A 6020-nucleotide genomic window follows, 5' to 3' on the forward strand; every position below is an offset into this window, starting at 1 on the left:
GTTTGCCCCCGGTGATGCGTTGTGCAGACCTCACTACCCTCTGGAGAGCCTTACGGTTGTGGGCGGAGCAGTTGCCGTACCAGGCGGTGATACAGCCCGACAGGATGCTCTCGATTTGGCATCTGTAAAAGTTTGTGTTTTTTTTGGTGACAAGCCACATTCTTCACCCTCCTGAGGTTGAATAGGCGCTGTTGCGCCTTCTTCACCACACTGTCTGTGTGGTGTGTGCCATGTCATTGTAAATATAACATTTAAAAAATAAAAACAGGTAAAAAAAAGTACACCAACTTTACCTAACAAACCTGAGATCCAGTATGACAAAGTAGGTGCTGTGATTCRCACATAACACTTTGAAAAGTGTTAAAGGGAAAGTAGGTCCACATTTCAAAATGACACATTGGTTWCCTTACCCAGAAAGGAGTCTYGGGACAAGGTATGACAGCAATCCATTCTTTGGTTTAGTTTCCCTGGCACCGTTTTCACATGCTAACGTAGTCCTCCTGACATGGGTCCCTGAATAGGTTTATACTCCTTAAAAGAAGGCACTATTAATTTTATATGAATAAAAACATAATTCAATGTAAATGATCTAGGAACACACATCTAATTATGTTTCCTAATTGGTAGAYCTGGTCTAGAGCATAGAAACACAATGACAAGGTACATTAGTAGAGGAGTTTGCACTTTAAATGACTGATATGTATATTTTACCAAATATACACCAAATATAACGCCTTCCTTTCACTCTGACCTGGCAGTTAGATGTTGGCTTGGGGTCCATAACCACTACATGGTCAGGCAGTTAGGTGGGTCATTGCTATTATGCTGTGCCTTTTCTGTCCCCAGGAAATATAACTTATTATTTCGTGTAAAATGGGGGTTCCAAAAGGCTTTAAATATAGTCAGTAAATAGAAGTGTTCTTTGCCTTAAAAACAAACATTTGGATCTTGAAAGAGGAATTTTACGCATTTTTCACACACTTTCTTTCAGTGGATGTAGGCGTTTTTGCCATGTCCCCAGGTGTTATTAATCAACTTRCTAGTTAAATTCTCTCTCATCAATAACGTTTTTTTTTTTTCATGATTATTGTATTTATTTTATTTAAGATTTTCTGTGTCCCCGATATTGTATTTATTTTATTAAAGATGTGTCCCTTTTCCACCCTGTTAGCTTGTTATAAATCTCCATTTAAGAAAACAACCTCTTCCTACAAGGACACAGGAAGTGTCAGAATTTCAGTTTGATCAATGTTCCATGATTTTAGTTTATATGGCCTATTCGTAAACTACAACCTTAAGATAAATTATATTAAAAAAAAAAAAAAAATGTTTTACCAAATATAAAAATGTTTGATGGAGAAGTTAAAATCCTGTTCAAGTGTTCACAATTATGCTAGCTCAATCTTGCTCGCTCACAGAGCTATGGACATTTTAGCCTCAAAATATCCACCCTGTTAGGATTATGCACCTAACAGGTTGGAAAATGCACCTAAAAACAATAAGTGGCTGAGCTTGACCAATTTGTTTTTCTGAAAGTTAAAACGTCCTTTTTTCTGATAGAATACATTTACAAAAGTTAGGAGGTCCAAAAAGGCACCGCAAAGTAGAAATGACCCTGAGAAATTAGAAAATGACAAATGACACAAAGTTGTATTATATGCCTGAAGCAAAATTACAAGTCATTCATTCAGACACCAAATAGGTTTTCGGGGCCCTCTTGTGGTCAATGATGCTACCTACAATGAGTTCTGAGAGGTCAATTTCAGTAGCAAGCTCAGCTCAAAAAGGATACTACCCCAAATACACAATCATTACATTTGTATTACGGACAGTATATGCAAATTGACCTAAACAATCTTTGATTTAAGAAAATCATGGTCAGTTGTATAAAGGCAGTCACAGGAAAGGTGCTGTCCGCAACACTCACTTTTTGGCAGACTACTGTATAATACACTGTACAGAACATTAAGWACACCTTCCTAACATTGAGGTGCAGGTTTGTAGACATTTTTGCCAATATATTAAAACCAGAATACCTWATTTACATAAGTATTCAGACCCTTTGRTATGAGACTCAAAATTGAGCTCAGGTGCATCCTGTTTCCATTGATCATCCTRAAGATGTTTCYACAACTTGATTGGWGTCCACTWGTGGTAAATTRAATTGATTGGACATYATTTGGAAAGGCACACATCTGTCTAAATAAGGTCCCACAGTTGACAGTGCATGTCAGAGTGAAAAGCAAGCCATGAGGTTGAAGGAATTGACCTTTGAGCTCTAAGATCGGATTGTGTCGAGGCACAGATCTGGGGAAGGGTATCAAAACATTTCTGCAGCATTGAAGGTCCCCAAGAACACAGTGGCCTTCTTCATTCTTAAATGGAAGAAGCTTGGAACCACCAAGACTCTTCCTAGAGCTGGCCGCCCAGCCAAACTGAGCAATCGGGGGAGAAGAGCCTTAGTCAGGGAGGTGACCAAGAACCCAATGGTCACTCTGACAGACCTCCAGAGTCCATCTGTGGAGATGGGAGAACCAAAGAGAGAGATTGAATAAGAATATGTAATATAAATATATGGATGAGCGTGGCCGACGGCATAGCAAGATGCAGTAGATGGTATAGTATATACATATGAGATGAGTAATGTAGGGTATGTAAACATTTATATAAAGTGGCAGCTGTTTAATGTGAGTAGTGATACATTTATTAGCATCAATTTTTTTATTATTAAAGTGGCTAGAGATTTGAGTCAGTATGTTGGCAGCAGCACTGCAATGTTAGTGATGCGCTGTTTTTACAGTATGATGGCCTGAGATAGAAGCTGTTTTTTCAGTCTCTCGGCCCAGCTTAGATGCATCTGTACTGGACCTTGCTTCTGGATGATAGCGGGGGGGGTTTTAGAATGCGGACATGCTAGTACAGCGTAGACAGGGCAGCGATGCAGTGGTGCGGGTTGTTTGTCCTTAATGATCTTTTTTGACCCCTTCCTGTGACTGGGTGGGTGTAAGGTGTCGCTGGAGGGCAGGTAGTTTGCCCCCGTGGATGCAGTTGTGCATGAATCACTACCTCTGGAGAGCTTAGGTTGTGGGCGGAGCAGTTGCCGTACAGGCGGTGATACAGCCCGACAGGATGCTTCGATTTGGCATCTGTAAGTTTGTGTTTTTTTTTTGGTGACCAGCCACATTTTTCACCCTCCTGAGGTTGAATAGGGTGCTGCGCTTCACCACACTGTCTGTGTGGGTGGACGCATTTCAGTGTCCGTGATGTGTACATGAGGAATTAACTTTCCACCTTCATCCACTACTGTCCACGATGTGGATAGGGGTGCGCCACTGTGTTACCTGAAGTCACGAGCATCGTCCTGTTTGGTCTGACGTTGAGTGGTGAAAGCTATTTCCTTGACACCACACTCCGAGGGCCTCACCTCCTCCCTGTCAGGCCGTCTCGTCGTTGTCTCTAATCAAGCCTACACTGGTAGTGTCGTGTGCAACTTGATGATTGAGTTGAACAGTCGTGGGTGAACAGGGAGTACAGGAGATGGCTGAGAACGCACCCTTGTGGTCCCCAGTGTTGAGAGGATCAGCGGGGTAGAGGTGTTCGTTTCCTACGCTCACACCTGGGGGCGTCCCGTCAGAAAGTCAAGCCCAGCTTGCACAGGGCGGTCGTACCCCAGGGTCTCGGCTTTAATGCAGAGTTTGGAGGGTAACTATTGGTGTAAATGCTGAGCTGAGTGCGATGAAAGCATTCTACTAGGGTATTCCTCTTGTCAGATGTGGTAGGGCAGAGTGATTGCGTCGTCTGTGGACCATTGTGCGGAAAGCAAATTGAGTGGGTCTAGGTCTCAGGTGGTAGGGTGGAGGTGATATGATCCTGACTAGTTTTGCTCAAAGCACTGGTAAACGATCTGGTAACTTGAATAGCCTAAAGCTTTCCCATCTGGGGGGCCTTCACATGCCAATACCCGATCACGCAGAAAAAAGTGTAGTTACCACGCTTTGCTCCCGTCAATTGTCATATGATCTGTCTTTTTGATTTTAACGTTTTGATGGTTCTATATTCCTTTTTCTTTACCTCTTTTCTTAAGTGTGTTGGGACTCACTTTAAATGCACCTTTACATAAATTATACACACACAGTACCAGTCAAAAGTTGACACTCAAGAGTTTTTTTTTTACTGGTTTTTGTGACTACCACTTTCAAAGTTCCTGAAATAAAAATGTTGAAATATATTTAGATTTGTTTCACACTTTTTTTGGTTACTACATGATTCCATGTGTTATTTAATAATTTTTGTCTTCACATATTATTCTTCAATGTGAAAATAGTAAAAATAAAGAAAAACCCTTGAATTAGTAGGTGGGTCAAACTTTTGACTGGTACTGTATTGCTCAAACTTGACCTTAAAATGTGCAGTAATTAATACTCCTGAGAAAATAGATAAGCTGCAGCATACAGTTCAAAAGAACACTCTCATTCGAAGTCCTTACGAGTGATATAGGATGTAATCCATCAAGCATGTGGATGCAGACTGGTGTCAAATCCAAATCCAGAATTCAGAGCAATTATGAAGTATCCTATTTGGCCTGGTGTGGCACAGTGCAAGTGGGCGTAGTGGAAAATGTGTTTCGTGAAACTGCTTTTCCTGCTGATTGCTTGGCTCTTCCTGTGCCGGTGAAGCACTAGTTGGTGTATGGTTGGATCTGATATGTCGTGTCCAAGAAATTAAATACTGCAAAAAAGATTATGATATAGGAGCTATAGCTACAAAACCATGTCATTGTAAATATAACATTTAAAAAATAAAAACAGGTAAAAAAAAGTACACCAACTTTACCTAACAAACCTGAGATCCAGTATGACAAAGTAGGTGCTGTGTTCCCACATAACACTTTGAAAGTGTTAAAGGGAAGTAGGTCCACATTTCAAAATGACACATTGGTTTCCTTACCCAGAAAGGAGTCTGGGGACAAGGTATGACAGCAATCCATTCTTTGGTTTAGTTTCCTGGCACGTTTTCACATGCTAACGTAGTCCTCCTGACATGGGTCCCTGAATAGGTTTATACTCCTTAAAAGAAGGCACTATTAATTTTATATGAATAAAAACATAATTCAATGTAAATGATCTAGGAACACACATCTAATTATGTTTCCTAATTGGTAGAACTGGTCTAGAGCATAGAAACACAATGACAAGGTACATTAGTAGAGGGTTTGCACTTTAAATGACTGATATGTATATTTTACCAAATATACACCAAATATAACGCCTTCTTTCACTCTGACCTGGCAGTTAGATGTTGGCTTGGGGTCCATACCACTACATGGTCAGGCAGTTAGGTGGGTCATTGCTATTATGCTGTGCCTTTTCTGTCCCAGGAAATATAACTTATTATTTAGTGTAAAATGGGGGTTCCAAAAGGCTTTAAATATAGTCAGTAAATAGAAGTGTTCTTTGCCTTAAAAAACAACATTTGGATCTTGAAGAGGAATTTAACGCATTTTTCACACACTTTCTTTCAGTGGATGTAGGCGTTTTTGCCATGTCCCCAGGTGTTATTAATCAACTTCCTAGTTAAATTCTTCTCATCAATAACGTTTTTTTTTTTCATGATTATTGTATTTATTTTATTTAAGATTTTCTGTGTCCCCGATATTGTATTTATTTTATTAAAGATGTGTCCCTTTTCCACCCTGTTAGCTTGTTATAAATCTCCATTTAAGAAAACAACCTCTTCTACAAGGACACAGGAAGTGTCAGAATTTCAGTTTGATCAATGTTCCATGATTTTAGTTTATATGGCCTATTCGTAAACTACAACCTTAAGATAAATTATATTAAAAAAAAAAAAAAATGTTTTACCAATATAAAAATGTTTGATGGAGAAGTTAAAATCCTGTTCAAGTGTTCACAATTATGCTAGCTCAATCTTGCTCGCTCACAGAGTATGGACATTTTAGCCTCAAAATATCCACCCTGTTAGGATTATGCACCTAACAGGTTGGAAAATGCACCTAAAAC

This window comes from Salvelinus sp. IW2-2015, linkage group LG9, assembly GCF_002910315.2.
Source record: "Salvelinus sp. IW2-2015 linkage group LG9, ASM291031v2, whole genome shotgun sequence".
NCBI classification, from domain to species: Eukaryota; Metazoa; Chordata; class Actinopteri; order Salmoniformes; family Salmonidae; genus Salvelinus; species Salvelinus sp. IW2-2015.